Below are 17,500 nucleotides of genomic sequence, written 5' to 3'. Positions count from 1 at the left end.
AGGAGCAGTGGCTCCAGGACACTTGTCAAGACTCCAGCTGGGCGCACGGATGCAGTGGCCTCCTCCTCCAGCTGGGCAGATGCCCCAGGAGGGGAGGGTCACCCCCCCAACCCTGAGATCAGCTGAGCCTGTGTACAGACGAGACTTCATGTCACCCAGCTAGTGCCTGGAGCGTGTCACGCTGCACCAACATTGAGCAAGAGGCTTGGCATCAGAGTCTGGAGCTTGCTCCTTCCATGTCCACACATGACATGAGCAGACGTGTTTTTCACTCTCTGTCCCTCTGTCTACGAAGGCAGGGGTAAAGCTGTATCATGTCTTAACCTCAGGTGTGGCTGATACACGTGTTGAAGGGAGACCCTCGAGGCTGAGAAGGAACGCCCTCCTCTTGTTAGGAAAAGCGAGAACAGCACTTGCAATGGTTCCCTGAAGTCGGTGTCAATTAGAGTTTGCTGGAATGTGGACCCACGGGTTGGAATTTGGGTGGTGGCACCTACAGGTATGCTGACAATAGTCACCTGGAGTGTACCTGTTTTATTAGTCCTGGTTCTCCAGAGAAACAGGACCACTGGAATGTGTGTGTGTGTGTGTGTGTAAAGATTTGTTTTAAGGGACCTGTTCACACAATTATGGAAGTCAGCAAGTCCTAAGATCTGCAGGATGAGTCAGAAGCAGGAGACCCAAGAAGAGTCACTGTTTCATTTTGAGTCCAAAGGCAGGAAAAAAAAAAAAAAAAAAAGCTGATGCCCAGCTCAGAGCTGGCAGGCAGGAAGACTACCCCTCTTACTCAGGTTGAGGGTCAGCCTTTTGTACTATTCTGGCCTTTAACAGATTGGGCGAGGCCCACCGTATAGGGAGGGCAGTCTACTGATTTAAGTGTTAACCTCACCCAAAAACACCCTTAGAGGAATACCCAGAATAATGTTTGGCCAAATACCTGGGCAACCCATGACCCAGTCAACTTTACACACAAAAAATCAACCTTCACGCCAATGATCTGTGCACTGTGAAGGAACCATGGGTGAAGAAATGAGGCTGAATTGCAAAACCTTAGAAATTGGAGCAGCATCACCCCTGAGTCAGGCTTTCCTGGTGGCTCAGACATTGAAGAATTCGCCTGCAATGCGGGAGACCTGGGTTCAATCCCTGGGTTGGTTCAGTTCCTGGACAGAGGAGCCTACCAGGCTGCAGTCCAAGGGGTCGCAAAGAGTCAGACACAGCTTGAGTGACTAACATACTCCTGATTCAAGGCCCAAACCCATCCTTAGGTTGTTGAGGTCACCAGGCATGAGTAAAGTTGAAAGAAAACTTCTTTCTTTGGACGCAAGGTTGTTGAGCTGAGCTCAGAAAGATGCTCAGAGAAGAGCATGTGTCCCTCAAAGCAGAGGCCCAGAGGCAGTCCCGGGTCCACCTTTGCTCTGGGTGGGGCTGACCCAGCATCTCAGAGGTAGAACAGGCCTGGCCTCTTCCAGCCAAAGCTGGTGATTTGCTCAAGTATCGGCCGTGGCCTCGCCTCACTGCTTCCTCCCGGGTGTCAGCATTTCGCAGACACGGTTACTCTTCCTCCTCATTGTGACCCTGTTAGGTAGGAAGTGGTTTCCTATGAAGAAACCTAATCTCAGAGACATGGAGGAAAACTGCCAAGGGCATACAGTAATCGGGGGTTCTAGCTAAGACTCTTCTGACCCAGAATCCAGGCCAGCAGCTGGCCGAATATGCCCTGGCCAGTCTGCATGCCCGGGGCCACCTGGCAACGTGGGCCTCTGCAGGGGCTGTCATCCAAACCAAAGGCAGAGAGCAAGCACTAAGGGCTGAATTCTTTTCCCTCAAATTCATGTTGAAGTCTAGTCCCTGTACTTTAGAATGTGGCCTTGTTTAGAGACAGGGTCTTTATAGAGTTTGTTGTTGGTCAGTCACTCAGTCACGTGACTCTATGCAACCCCATGGACTGCAGCACGCCAGGCTTCCCTGTCCATCACCAACTCCCGTAGCTTGCTCAGACTTATGTCCATCAGGTCGGTGATGCCATCCAACCATCTCATCCTCTGTCACCTGCTTTGCCTCCTGCCCTCAGCTTTCCGAGCATCAGGGTCTTTTTCCCATGAGTCGGCTCTTATCAGATGGCCAAAGTATTGGAGCTTCAGCATCAGAACTTCCAATGAATATTCAGGGTTGCTTCCCTTTAGGATTGACTTGTTTTATAGAGATAATCAAGTTAAAATGAGGTCATTAGGGTGCTCCCTAATCCAGTATCACGAGAGTCCTTTTAAGAAGAAGAAGCTTGGACACAGACATGCCCAGAGGAAAGATGGTATGAAGATGCAAAGGGAAGACGGCCGCCTGCGAGACACGGAGAGAGGCCTGGAACGGATCCATCCCTCATGGCCCTCACCTCGATCTTGGACTTTGAGTTTCCACAACTATGAGGAAACTAACTTCCGTCCTTTAAGCCCCGCATTCTGTGTCACTCTATGTCACCACGGCTTGGCAGCCCTAGCAGTATAACCAAGCGAGAGTCCCAGACATGAGAGACGACAGAACAGAGGCTTCCCCGTTGTGTGGAGAGACTCGGGACCCTCAGGGGGAAGGCACTTTGAACAGAAATGTCACCAAGCCAGGACAGAATGAAGACAGCAAGTCTTTGGAGGAACGAACCCTGCCTCTGAAACCAAGATTGGGAAATATTCACCGTCACCATTGGCTTCGGCAGTCTTGTTCAGCTGGTTCTTCCCCAAGAGCTGTGTGGGCCTGTCACCTGGTCAGCTGCTTTCAGCCTTTCCCGATGGGGAGTGACCAGGAGTGGGCGGCTGTGTGGACAGCCCCTCCTGTCACCCTCCCTGGCGAGCGGTTGCAGACAGCCATCCTGATACCCTGGTGCTGGGCGTGGCACAGTAGAAGCACTGGATGAGGAGTCTGAAAAGTTGGGTTCTAGTTCAAAGTGGATCTCAAAATTTTCATCATCTGTAGATGAGATAAATCCCTGTTCCTCTTCACAGAGGTTTTCTCTCAAATACGATCATTTATTATTATTGTGTCCCACTCACTCTCCAAAAGTACTGTGGGGACCTTGTAGGAAAGACTATTACATGGAACCATCTAAACAAGCATAGAATCATGGAAGTCAGTGAACAGAGGGAGGAGATGGTTGTACAGCTGTACAACATGGAGCATGAAACTTAGCTCTGAGCATCCTGGCAGCCAAGGGGAAAAGTGAAATACCTTCAAAAGTAGGGGGAAAAACCCTATGAAGTATAAGATATTGCTGTTTTACTTATTGTACTCATTTAAAGTAAAACATTATGTTGTACTAAAAATGATTATTTTATTTCAATGTGCAGATTCCAAACATGAAGAATAGACTCTATCCAGGTTCTGAACTCAAATTGCCTACATTTTTAGGCATTTTAAGCCTTCTAGACTTGTTTAGCTTTTTATTTTGTTTTATACTGCTCACATCACGTGGCATGCGGGATCTTACTTCCTCAACCAGGGATCAAACCCATACCCCTTGCATTGGGACCGCCAGGGAAGTCCCCAGGCCTATTTAGAATAGATTAATTTATCCCTGTAATCACTTCCCAGTCACAATCTCATGTTCTGGGCAAAGTCAGTAAACTTTTTTCTGGTCTTTTTAGAAAAAATGCATCTAGGATTTTTTCTAATTGGGAAGCAATCCCTGATCCTGGGAGAAAATGTATAAAATACTGAAAAATATAAATGAGAACAAAACTACTCATAGTCCTCCATGCCCTGTCCCTTCCAGATAACTGCCGTCAACATTTCAGTTGACCCCATTCCAGTGTTTCCTCCACGTCTTTTGAATCTCCTAGTGCTTCTTGAACCTGGGTTTTGGTTTGCCTCAGCCTGGGGAGTTTTTGCTCTGAGTAAAGACTGTGTAGGAACATCTAGAATTACCAGTCTGTCGGCATCTCCTGGACTTGGACCTCACTTCCTTTAAAAGCCAGCTAAGCAGCCTGTCCTGGGCCACCTTCCCCTCGTCCTGCCTGGAGAGCTTCAGGCAGCATGTGGGATGCTGGCACTGGGTACCAAATGCTACCAATTCCCGCTCCAAAATGGGCTCTCTTCTACGATTTGCAGGCGAGCCCAGCCTAGCAAGAAACCTGGCTCCAAGACGCTGTCATTTCTTCGCCCAACATTCCTATCTCTTCAGTGAAAATTCATCTGGAAGCCTACTGGACTTGGCGAAGGGGCTCCTCATAACCACCCCACTTTTTTCCTCCAAAATCCTATTGTAGCCGCTATGGAAAACAGTGTGGAGGTTCCTTAAAACCTGAAAATAGAGTTACCATATGATCCAGCAGTCCCACTCCCGGGCACATACCCAGAAAAGATGAAAGCTTTAATTCGAAAAGATACACGCACCCCAATAGCAGCACTGTTTACAACAGCCAAGACATGGAAGCAAGCTAAATGTCCACCAACAGACGAATGGATAAAGAAGATGCGGTACCTATATACAATGGAATATTACTTAGCCGTAGAAAGGAATGAAATAATGCCGTTTGCAACAACCTGGATGGACCTGGAGATTAGCATAGTGAGTAGAGTAAGGCTGGCGGAGAAAGACAGACATCATCTGATATCACTTGTATGTGGAACCTAGGAGGAAATGATAAAGTGGAACTTGTTTACAAAACAGACACAGACATAAGAAAACAAGTTTACGGTTACAAAAAGAGAAAGCGTGGGGAAGGGGTAAATTAGGAATGTGGGATTAACAGCAGACACTGCTATGTGAAAAATATTAATAGATAAACAATAAGGAACTTCTATATAGCTCAGGGAACTATATTCAACGTCTTGTAATAACCTATAATAGAAAAGAAGTTTTTAAAAAGCCTTTTGGCACTTGGGTTTTCTTGCCGTTTCTTCACTGTTTGGAATTCCATCACTGGCAGATTCACACAAATAAACACATGTCATTCAAAAATCTTCCAGGATAAATCTGATCAATCGATCTTTGTGAGAACTGTTTCTACCTGTGATTCCCCCTCTTACAAATGATGCCACCTTCTCCAGTGGGCAGCGGGGTGAGGGTAGGCTTGTTGGAGGGCATAGGAGAAGTCATGGAGAAGGGAAGGGCAACCCACTCCAGTATTCTTGCCTGGAGAATCCCATGGACAGAGGAGCCTGGCGGGTTACAGTCCATGGGTCACCAAGAGTTGGATACAACTGAGCAACTAACACACACAGAAGTCATCTTAGATCTGAGGGGAGGCAAGAGAGCCCGTGCTCCGTGGCTGTGCAGGGAAGTCGTGTGGCCCGCCAGGGTGCTCAGTCCCCAGACAGTCATCGCCCTGCCTACACATTGCCCTCGCTCGCTGCAAGAACACAACCTCTCTGGCTGTCCTCCACCTCAGGGTCCCTGCCCCTCAGATGCCCTTGCTGCCCCACAGCTGCTGCCTTCCCGAGGCCCCGGGACTCAAGGCATCCCTTCCTCTGTCTGCCTTCACCCCGTCCCTCGGTGACCTTGACCGACCTCCTCTATGCACTGCTGTATGATGACATCCACGTGTATGTCTTCAGCACAGACTCCTGCGAACTGCAGACACTACCTTGTGTCGAAGCCCCGGTTGGAAATGGATTAGAATCTGAACTCGGCATGTACCAAGCCCAGGTGTTCATCACTCATCGCCCCTTCATGCGAAAAATGAGGTTATGTGTCATGAAGTGGGACTTCATAAACGTTGCTCTAGTTTTAGTTTTGCAGAGCTGGGAAGGATCTGGGTGGGGGGGAAATCTGTCAACTCTCTAGGGAGCGCTGAAACCACAAAGGTCTGTGTGTTCAAAGATCAGCTCGGCAACTCACCAGCGACACGGCTTTGTGCAGGTGCCTCGCGCTGTCTGGCCCTGCCAGCCTCTCGTGGTTGTTGGCAGGAACCTTTGGTGTGCCTACAGAGCCTGGCACCTGGTGGGCTGTTAGGGAATGTCCCTTTCTGCCCTGTCCTTTCACTGCCTTGAGGACAGAACTTCAGAAACATCCTGGGGAACCCATGGACCAGCTCTCTGTCCCTACTGGGGCCCAACAAACTCTTCTCTGTTGCTTCAGTCTGCCCTGACCTTGAGGGTTCAGCATCTCTACACATGAAGCAACCTTGGCCTGGGGTGCCCTGGCCCTACTGCAGCCCTCTTATGGGCCAGGGCTTTGGAATGGGGGTGCTGGTGAGCTGTGGGCTCCTCTGGGGCACAGCCCACAACCTTCCCCCAAGCAGAGGCAGACCCACATGGTCCCCTGTGTTTCCTACTTAGCCTTTGTTCATTCAGAGCTCTTATCACCGTTGGTAAAGGTTGATCTTTTCAAGTTACATCTTGCTTGTGATTTGGTAGAGGATTCACAGAGCACAAAAAGACATGGAAGAAACTTAAGTGCATGTTGATAAGTGAAAGAAGTCAACCTGCAAAGGCTACAAACCACGTGATTCCAGCTAACCACACGGCCGACAGAACACGCACGGCAAGTGTGACTGCGCAGCATGTGATCCGCCAGCATTCTGGAAAAGGCAAAACTGGAGACAATAAAACGACCAGGGGTTACCAGGGGTTACAGCAGAGGAAAGGCGACTAGGTGGAGCCCAGAGGATTATCAGGGGACAGTGAAAATAGTCTGAAAGCTACCGTCAGGGTGGGTTCAGGTCATCATACATTTGTCAGAATCCAAGAGTGAACCCTAATGTGAGTGATGGACTTGGGGTGATCATGACTCGTCAGTGTTGCTTCACAGTATGGCAGTGTCCCACTCTGGTGCAGGATCTCCACCTGCGGGGCAGGGGCTGTACTTGTAGGGGCATAGGGAGGAAGTACATGAGAGCGATCTGTGCTGTCCACTCAGTTATACCGGGAACCCAATGCTACTAAAAAGTAAAGTCTGTTATTTCTTCTAATTCCCAAAGTTGCCAAGTCAAACATGTAAGAAAAAAAGAGGTACAGTTAAAGAAGTCTGACTTCTATGCTTGTTCCTCTGGTCTTTCCTACTCCCTAAAGAAAACCAATCTTAAATGTATTGGATGATCCCATTCATTTCTTCAGTACAAGACAAACACACCCCCCACCCTTCGTCCGCTTCCTTAGACAGGTAGCAACCTGCCCTGCCCACCTCCCACTCTCTCTGAGGATGTCTCTGTAGTTCTTGAACAGGTAACTTTGTATCCTGCTGCTGCTGCTAAGTCGCTTCAGTCATGTCTGACTCTGTGCGACCCCATAGACGGCAGCCCGCCAGGCTCCACCATCCCTGGGATTCTCTGGGCAAGAACACTGGAGTGGGCTGCCATTTCCTTCTCCAATGCATGAAAGTGAAAAGTGAAAGTGCAGTCGCTCAGTCGTGTCCGACTCTCAGCAACCCCATGGACTGCAGCCCACCAGGCTCCTCCATCCATGGGATTTTCCAGGCAAGAGTTCTGAAGTGGGGTGCCACTGCCTTCTCCAACTTTGTATCCAGAGACTTGTTTTTGTTACTAGTGAAGCACAGGTGTTTTCCCAACTATCGAAATACCATCTTGTTTATCTCTCAGAGCAATAAAAGCGAATAGCGCATTTTCAAATAAGCGGGCATCCACGTAGGCACGTTTCGCTCTCTCTGTGGCTTTCTGTCTCACCTCTCTCGTCCGGCGGGGCTGAGATGCTGGCTATGGGATGGACCAGCCCTGGGCCTCTGCCCTGTCCTGTCCTTCCAAGCGCTGATGAGTGCTGAGTCACTGGCTGCTCGTCCAGCCCCATCTAAAGCCCCTGCACGCCTCCTAACTCCGAGGATAACAGGAGCAAAGTCCCCTTGTAAAGAAAGTCTGTTTTCTGCTGATTTCTATGAATTGCCCTCCGGCCTCTCAAGGAAGCTCTCTCAGATCTGGGGTGAGCAGCGCCGGTTCCCCCAGGCAGGCTCACACCTGTTCTGGAGGTGAGGCCCCTGTGTGCAGAGAGCAGGTGTCCTCTCCCTGTCCCCACACCCACCACACCACACATGGGGGTCCCTTTAATCGTGCAAATGCAGCTTCGCCCAGTCTTTGCTGGGGGTGGGCAGGCTGCTGCCCACGGCTCTGGTAAAGGCAGGTTGACCCTGGACTTTATACCTTTAAAAGGATACTTTGACCAGCTCTGGAGTCATCTCTTCGGGGCTTAGTGGCATGTGTGTCTTGGTGTGGGCTTTCGATCATAGAAACTTGGACTCAGGGGAGTCTTTGACAGTCATCTGCCCAGTGGTTCTCAGCTGGGTTAACAGCTTTGGTTTGGTCCCCAGGGCACATCTGGCAAAGTTGGGAGCCTTTTTTCAGTTGTCACACTCGGGGGTTGGGGCTGCTTCTGAAATCTCGCGATCAGAGCCCAAGGATGCTGCTGAGGGTCTGCACTAGACAGGGTAGACCCCACGACAGGGAATTTCCCCACCCAGCCATCAGTGGTGCGATGTTGAGAGGCCTTGATCCGATTCCTTGTTGGTCTTGGTCTGGTCTGCACACCAGCAGCCTCAATGAGCACGTGGAGCTTGTTGGTCCCCCACCCGAACCCCTGAGTCAGAATCTATGTTCCAACAAGATTCATCTGTCCAGTGAGGTCTGGGAATCGCTGCTCTAGCAACCCCCAATCTCCCACCCAAAGTAGCAAAAGTCAGACCTCCCACCAAAACACAGTGCTGAAGACAGCTGAAGTTGTCTCAATAGCCAGCTCTTTTAATATCTTCAAGACATTTATTTTAAGGAATGGCTTAGCCTAATGAAATTCTATGTATGCACCATATGACCTGTGGAGGCAGGTACCACCATCGTTTCATCTCAAGATAGGAAGATTCCACAAACCTTTCAGGAGCGTGTTCCAGGGTTTTGAAGCTCCTCCATTAAGGCTTTTGATCGGCGCATCTCCTGGTCGGTTACAGAGGACGCAGCTTTGAAACCCTCCACCCAGCCAGCCCCAGTTGTTGCCTGAGTATCAGAGTAACCTGCCTGGAAAGCAAGCTTCACCGGAGCAGAGAGGGGGCTTCTTCTCACTGTGTCTCCTGGTCCTGAGCGCAGTGCCTGGCGGGCGGCTAGTAAATGGTCCACGTGTTGGATGAACGGAATTGAGATTCAGTGGGGGTGAGAGTCGGGGGAAGCAGGGTGAGAGAGGGAGGGAGGGAGGCTCCCTCTGCAAGACACTGAGGACGCTGACGCAGGCGTCCAGGAGAACAAAGCCCCCGCAAGTACAGCCTCACTGCGGTCACCCCCACCGCTCACAGGGGCCAGGAAAGCGGTGAGCTAGCAGGACTGGTCAGCTCCCTCCAGTCCCCTCTCAGGCCTGAGGATTGTTTCAGAATGTTCTTCCATCCAGGAGTCATCAGCTTGAGCCTGCACTTTCTCCCTCTGTACCCACAGCAGCACACCACTTCCGGAAGGCCCATCTCTGTGGACTGGCCAGGGGCGCTAGGCAAGAATGTGAACCTGACCCTGAGCGGTCTGCCCACTCCCGGTTCCCCTCCCATGAACACTCGAGCGGAAACCTGAGGGCTGGCATTCCGTCGCAGTAACAGAGCTGTCGCCACGATGATGCCTGTCACTGTGCTGATAAAGCGTCTGCCCAAGTGCTCTGTGCTTATCTTGTTACTCTTCACCGCTTCATCCTGAGCTGCACGACAGGAGGGGGTTCAAAGGTACAGTGATTTACTGGCAGAGGCAAAGGCAGAACCGAAACCCCAAATGCCCCCAGCCAGTGCCCCCTGAGCCGTGCAAACAGCAGTCATTCACAGGCTGCTCAAGAGATGATAAGGTGAGAAAAGACAGCCCTTTCCTCGTAATACTGACTTTAACAAGTTGAACTAATTTATGTATATTTCACATCGTTCCAGAAGTAATTTCAAGTGGCAGGTGGAAGGTGGGTAGAAAGAAGATAACCAAGCCAGGAACATAAAAGAGAGGCAAGAATGGGGCTGAGACGAAATTATATGTAAAGACCTGAACAGCTTCCTGCTGGTTCCCGTGGTAAAGAATCCGCCTGCCAATTCAAGAGATCCAGGCTTGATTCCTGGGTCAGGAATACTCCCTGGAGAAGGGAATAACTACCCACTCCAGTATTCTTGCCTAGAGAATTCCGTGGACAGAGGATCCTGGTAGCCTACAGTCCCTGGGGTCACGAAGAGTTAGACACAGTGAATAACACTCCAAGACCTAGACATTTGCCCACAGGGAGGCACACACACTTGGCATTTTAGTTGCCACTGGGAAAAGAAACTCAGGTTGATACATGGCAGAAACCAACACAGCATTGTAAAGCAAATATCCTCCTGTTAAACATAAATAAGAAAAGAAAAAGAGACTCAGTTTTCAGTAAGTGAGTAAAGCAATTGCCAAAGGAAAACAGAAGCGGTCCTGAAACCGAAATAGGACCTGAAGTTCTCCTTAGTGTCCCTAAAGAAGGGCCACCTCAGCAACAAGCTTCCAGTAGACCTTGTGTATCAAAAATCAAAGGCAGCACACGGGAGAGCAGCCCAACAGGAGGGGTTCTGTGAGGGGTGCACCACACGGTCCCACACGCATCCCTGCAGGGCTGCTTCCTTCCAGGGTGGACCTGAGTCCCAGAGTCCACCTCTGCTCACGACCACCACCCCGCTCCCAGCATCCTGCTCTCAGCCTGTGACCCAAGGCTCTCAGTCTCCTAACTTCTGAGAACGGCCCTTCCTTAGACTCTGTCTTCCCAAGGGCTCCAGCGTCCCTCCTTCCCCATCCATCCCCGCCAGAAACAAAAGCATGGCCAGCATCCCTCCAAAAGAAGACCCTATACCCATTAATAGTCACTCCCCGTCCCCTCCTCCCTGCTCCTGGCGGCTGTCAATCGACTTTCTAACTCTATGGATCTGACTATTCTGAACATTAGTAGATGTATATCCATATAATATGTGGCCTGCTGTTTCTGGCTTCATTCACTTTGCATCATGTTTTCAGGGCTCATACATGTTCTAGCGTGGGTCGTTCCTTTTTATGGCTGAGTAATATCCCACTGTATGGATATACCACATTTTGTGTATCGTTTATCGGGTCATGGACATTTTGGGTTGTTTTTGGCTATTGTGAATGATGCCTCTATGAATATTTGTTTACATGTTTCTCTTTTTTCAACTCTCTTGCAACATCCCTAGTAGTGGAATTGCTAGATACAAGACTGAATATAAGTGGCTAGAGGCAGGCATCCTTGGCTTTGTTTCTGATCTGAGGGGAAAGGTGGCCTCCATCAAGTTGAAGTTCCTTCTAGTCCTAGTTTGTTGAGTTTTTAACATGAAAAGTTGTTGGATGTTGTCGAATGCTTTTTGCTGTGTCTGTTGAAATAATATGGTTTTGCTCTTTATTCTAATAATATGGTGTGCTACATTGATTTTTGTATGTTAAATCTTGCATTCCTAGGATAAATCCCACTTAGTCACGCATAATCCTTTTTAGTTGTTGCCAGATTCAGTTTGTTAGTATTGTTGGGAAATTTTCTGTTATTCACAAAGGATTTGACGTTTTCTGATGATGTCATTATCTAGTTTTGGTATCAGGGAAATACTGCCCTCGTAGAGGGGCTTCCCAGGTGGTACTAGTGGTAAAGAACCCACCTGTCAAGGCAGCAGACATGAGACGTGGGTGCGATCCCTGGGTCTGGAAGATCCCCTTGAGGAGGTCATGACAGCTCACTCAGCATTCTTGCCTAGAGAATCTCATGGACAGAGGAGACTGGCAGGCTACAGTCCACGGGGTCTCAAAGAGTCGGACACAACTGAAGTGACTTAGCACACACGCCCAGCCTCATAGAATAAATTGGGAAGTATTCTACTTTTTCTCTTCTGTTTTTTAAAAGAGCTCGTAAAGATTTGGCATTAATTCTTCTAATGTTTGGTAGAATTCACCCGTAAGGTCATCTGGGCCTCCGTTTTCCTCTGTGAGAAGTTTCTGTTCACTCATGCAGTCTCTTTATTTGTTATTGTTGTCTAGTTACTCAGTCATGCCCAACTCTTTGTGACCCCATGGACTGTAGCCTGCCAGGCTGCTTGGTCCATGGGATTTTTCCCAGGCAAGAATACTGGAGTGGGTTGCCATGTCCTCCTCCAGGGGATCTTTCTGACCCAGGGATCGAACCTGCGTCTCCTGCTTTGCAGGTGAATTCCTTTACTGCTGAGCCACCAGGGAAGCCCTTATTAAGGGCTATTAAGACTTTCTATTTCTTGTTCAATCAGTCTACCAGTTGGTATCTTTCTAGGAATTTGTCCTTTCATTTAGATTATCACTTATCAATTTAGATTATTGAATAGTTGACATTTAACTATGTATTATCTGTATATGTTATAAACCCAACAATATAATGCTACAGTTATTGGTTTACATAGATTTTTAAAGAAATTCAGAGTAGAAAAGTAAAGAAGTCTACTTACACAGTGTTCTATATTTTGTATCATATTTTATGTTTCCCCTTGAATCATTTCCAGCACTCTTAATTTTTCATGTTACTGTCCGGTGTCATTTCCTTTCAGCCTAAGGGGCTTCCTTTAGTATTTCTTGTAAGACAGGTTTGCTGGCAACTAAATATTTCAATCTTTGTTTAACTGGAGGTTCTTTAATGCGTTTATCTTTTGAAGAATAATTTTTGCTTCTCAAATCTGCTATTAAGCCCATTTAGTGAATTTTTCATTTTGGCTATTGCTCTTTCAACTGTAGAATTTCCACTTGTTCCCTGGTTATAGTGTCAATTTCTTTATTGTTATTGTCTTATTTGTTAAGTCACTATCATCATATTTTCCTTTAATTCTCTAAACATGGTTTCCTTTAATTCTTTGGACACAGCTATAAAAGCTGCAGAGCATTTTTTTTCTATGAAATTCAGTCTCTGGGCCCATTCCAAGTCAGCTTCTGTGGACTGTGTTCTCTTAAGTTTGGGATGGAGGGGGACACTTTCCTGTTACTTCACCTGTCTCATACTATTTTGTTGAAATTGGACATTCCACATACTATATCATTGTAACTCTGAATTCTGGTTATTATCCTGAGCCCCATATGTCATTTCTATTTTTTAGGGAATTGTCTATTTCATATATATTTTAAAATTTATTGCTACATATTCATTAGAATATCCAAAATTTCTTTTTAATGTTAAAATTTACAAGTACAACAATAAAAATGCTTTGAGTTTAAAATAGTATTTCATTACTTTTTAAAAGGTGCCTTTTTAAAAGAGATTATAAGGCAATTTTTGATATATCTATTAACAAAAAAATTCAACACCAACAAAATATGAATAGGAAACCTCTGTTTCTTCTAATTTGGTAAGTTATCTAAGATAAACTTTTAGGCTTACAGAACCAAGGTACAGAATGGTATGTATAGACTGCCACCATTTATATAGGTGCTAACATTTGTTTGTTTGAACCTAAATTATCTCTGGAAGACAGTTTGGCTATTGAGAAGAGAAGCAAGTAGCTAGGGAATAGGATAGGAAGAAAAGTTTGTACTTTTTAAAAATATTAGTTTGAACTATAATATTTAAAAAGAAATTTTGAATAGTGACTTCTAGCTGTTGGGGCTTCCCTGGTAGCTCAGACAGTAAAGAATCTGCCTGCAATTCAGGAGACCCACGTTTGATCCCTGGGTTGAGAAGATCCCCTGGAGAAGGAAATGGCCATCTACTACACTCCAGTATTCTAGCTGTTAAAATAATGAACATCTAACAAGTACTTATAACAGGCAGGCATTTGTTAACTCATCGGGTCCTTACAAGTAATGCTCTTAATAAGACATAAGCCCTGTGTGAAGCTCCATTTTATAGATGAGTAAACTGAGACACAGAGGCCTCCGCAGAGCTGGGTGTCCAAGCTGTCAAAGCCAGTGAGCAATTTCCAGGCCCAGGCTCTTAAGATCCCATGTGACACGTGGCTCTTTGTACAGCTTCCCCTTCCCCACGGGCCACGTAAACGCAGAAGAATCACCCCTTAGTGTACATAGCCTGTCCCACAAGATTGCAAATCCTACACCTGGGAGGGCTTCTCATTTTTAGTATTATGCACATAATGAAAGTGAAGCTTAACCACTCAGTCGCGTCTGACTCTTTGCAACCCATTGGATTGTTGCCCACCGGGCTCCTCCATCAGTGGAGTTCTCCAGGCAAGAATCCTGGAGTGGGTAGCCATTCTCCAGGGGATCGTCCCAACGCGCACTGCAGGCAGATTCTTTACTGTCTGAGCTAGCGGCAAGGCCCATTCACATAATGAACACTCAGTAAATATTTCTGAGCAAAAGAGTGGATCCTGCTCAGGGCATTTTTTATGCCCTGGGTATAAAATGGGCTTCCCTGGTGGCTCAGACAGTAAAGAATCTGCCAGCAAGGCAGGAGAACAGTAATATTTCCTCAGGTCACCCTGAAAAGCCCATTAAACACATTTCCAAACATCAGAGACCCTAAGGTGCAACTTAAGAGTCAATTTAAAGCAAAATCTCTGAAGCCTCTAGCACCCATCTCTGAGCCCCCAGCCTTCTCTTAGAAATGTAGCTTGTGTACTCACAGCTCAGGCCGTTCATGTATGTGGGCCATGTGTGCAGTATTACAAACCACCCTGTCCTCCCTCTTGTCCTGGCTGAGGCTCAGAGGCGTCTCGCCTGCCTCTGCCCATCTCCTTCCCCATCTCCTTCCCCTGCTCCCTGCCCTGGTGAAGTCCAAAGTCACAGAGATTATCTAGATGAACACTGCAAACCATCCCTCACTGGCTCTAAGACACACGTTTTCCTATTGAAACCTCTCTAAAATCAGATACCTCCTGCAGCCAGCGATAAGAAAGCCTTGTGTCATCATTTAGTCATTGTTTTCTTTCTTAGTGATCCGTGCAGCTTCTCAGGGTAGTTGGGAGCTTAGCTCTGGTGAAATTGGCGGTGGGGGTGGGGGGAAGGGTGTGTACCAAAGGACAGGCAGAAGTCTATTTCCTCTAAGAGCTGCTGCTCAAGTCAGTTTTGATTCTACACTCAGGTTTTGGATATTCCAGAGTCACGCCATGAATCGTAATGTGAAGACAGTACCCGGATAGCCCTTGTTATACGCCACACACTGAATGGAGACCACCTCTCAGCCCGGCCCGATCCATCCCTCTGTTTAGAGAGAGGAAACGGAGGAGCAGACAGCTCGAGTCTCCAGGCAGCCACATGTGTGGTCAGTCTGCCCTTCTCTTAATGAGAAGAGCATATTCTTGGGGCTGAAGGTAAAGAGCTGCACTCCTCCAAGCCCTCCAGCCTGGGGGCTCCCTTCCTCAGCCTCACTCAGCCATCACTCCAGCAAACGTGCCTGGTTTACCAGCTGTCCTGCTGTTTCCAGCAACTTGAAAGCCGAACCTGAGGACACGCGTAGCCGCCACTGTGCGCTTTGCAAAAACACTGTATGGGCTGCATCTGGGGTGGAAGTGGAGGCCGCGGACCGGTGCAAGGTCAAGTGTCAGAGGGTGAGAAGGACTGAGGAAGAAGCAGGCACAAGGCAGCAGGCCGGCTGCAGAGGGGTTCTCACCCCAGTGAGCAGGCAGCCACTACCGGTCGTCGGCTGTTGGCTATGTGCCTGTAACGTCCTGAGTGGCCAGCTCACGTCAGTAAGTGTTCACGGCAGTCTTGGAAACATTCCCTAAAATCAGGGTGACGTGAAATATTCTCCTTACATTGATGAGATTTCATTTCACATTCAGTATATTTGGTTCATTGCTTTCACGCACTGCAAGGAAGACTCTTTCTGGAAGACAGTTTGGCAACGCATATAAAGAAGGCCTAAAATTGTTTCCGTACCCTTTGACCAAGAAATTCCAATTTCTAGAGATTTGTACTGGAGAGATCACCACTGGAGAGACATAAATACTTCTGTCCTAGAGTGTTTACTGCCGGGTTGTTAAAACAACCCCAAACAAGACACCAGCCTAAAAGCCCAAATAGAAGAGAACAACCTAATCATGGTGCCTCTTTACAATGAAATACTGTAACCCTTAAAAATCCTTTAAGACGACTTAGCGAGGGAACAATGTCCATGATAGAAAGTCGAGTGAAAAGGTTATAAAACAACATGTATGATATGATCTGATGTTGCAAAGTTCATTAACTTATATATGAAAAAAGTCTACAAAGAAGTACAGCCAAATATTAACATAATGGTCTCTAGATTTTTTCCTATAAACTTTTCACAATTTTTCAAAATCTTTTATAATGAAAATGTATTAATTTTACCTTCAGAGGGAGAGAAAAGCTAAATAACACTAAGTGTCCCCTTGATTTTGCTGACACAGGAGTAACTTTCTTATCTTCAAAAAGGAAGTTAGCTCTTCTTGGGAACGAGGTTTAGAGATACAGTTTTTATGGTTAAAAAGAGAATGTCCTAGGACTTCCCTAATGGTCCAATGGTTAAGACACCGCACTTCTGCTGCAGGGGACACGGGTTCAATCCCTAGTCGGGGAACTAAGACCCCACATAGCATGTGGCATGGACAAAAAAATAGAAAAAACTTTTTTAAAAATTAAAAGAGAATATGCATTTACTGTGGAGAGCAAACATTACCTACCAAACAGACTAGGCTCGGCAGAGCATATCTAATCTCTGCAGATTCCACTGTGTCCTCACTGACAGTAACACAGTAGGATCTTAGGACACAGTTTCCTGGACGATGAGAAAAAGGAGTATTACTTGGTCTTTTTTTACAGATAAGAAGACTTCCGTATAGAGAAAACTTTTTCCCTCCAGGCTTATTGGTTCAATAAAATCAAAAGTAAGACTTATTCTTTGAGTAGTTGCTTGTAGGATATCCAGAGAGTAAAATCCCCAGAAGTAATACAATACCCTGATGTTTGTTCCAGAAAACCTTGTTTTCAGAGATCAGTAACACGTTAAGTTAATGGCAGCTGTTTTTCTTGTCTGATCATAGACTCCCGTGTTGAAAGGGCAAGCATACTTTATGGTTTCATGCTGTCCCCACGGAAGTGCCGTAGTTCACCTTGCTAATAAGTAGGATCATTTTCAGGGAATGTTGTTTCCATGGTAATGAATGAATGAAATCTATTCACTGAAAGATAACTGAGAAATTACGGCAAAAGGACCGATGGTGAGCACAGAATCCACTTAAAAATAAGGTTGAGAGGAAAGCAGAGTTGAGAAAAAAGTTACAGGGCAGAATGTACATGTTTTTTGCTTTGAGAAGCTACAAAGGACGCACCTGATAAAGCTCACTGGGGAAGGGGACGTGGAAAGCAGAGTAAGCTTGTTGATTGCTCACCTATACTAGCTGGGAATCCAGAATATCCCTTAAAGGGACAAGTCAAGTAACAAGTGTAAGTGTCTGTATCAGTACACAGGGAAACACTAAGCAAGAGACCACCACTAAATCCCATGGTGAAGGAAAGAGATGAAGTAAGAAGAGAAACATTTTAATGTTGTTTCACATAGTCAGGAAGGATAATATCAAAATAGATGACTAAGTTCGTCAAGGCTGTATATTGTCACCCTGTTTATTTAACTTCTATGCAGAGTACATCATGAGAAACGCTGG

The 17,500-nt window shown here is 46.9% G+C and overlaps 1 protein-coding gene across 1 annotated transcript in view; it reads left to right on the top strand.

Moving 5' to 3' along the window:
* Positions 1–5,536: 5,536 nt before the first annotated feature.
* SLC15A1 (solute carrier family 15 member 1) overlaps positions 5,537–17,500 on the top strand; it is a 71,081-nt gene continuing 59,117 nt past the window's right edge. Inside the window, exon 1 of the mRNA XM_027557881.1 lies at positions 5,537–5,638. The gene's annotated coding sequence lies outside the window, so the exon portion shown is untranslated. The remainder of the gene's footprint in view (positions 5,639–17,500) is intronic.

This window comes from Bos indicus x Bos taurus, chromosome 12 (assembly GCF_003369695.1).
Source record: "Bos indicus x Bos taurus breed Angus x Brahman F1 hybrid chromosome 12, Bos_hybrid_MaternalHap_v2.0, whole genome shotgun sequence".
Classification (NCBI taxonomy): Eukaryota; Metazoa; Chordata; class Mammalia; order Artiodactyla; family Bovidae; genus Bos; species Bos indicus x Bos taurus.
The sequence above is the reverse complement of the archived record's forward strand: the minus strand, read 5'-3'. Positions and strand labels throughout refer to the sequence as shown.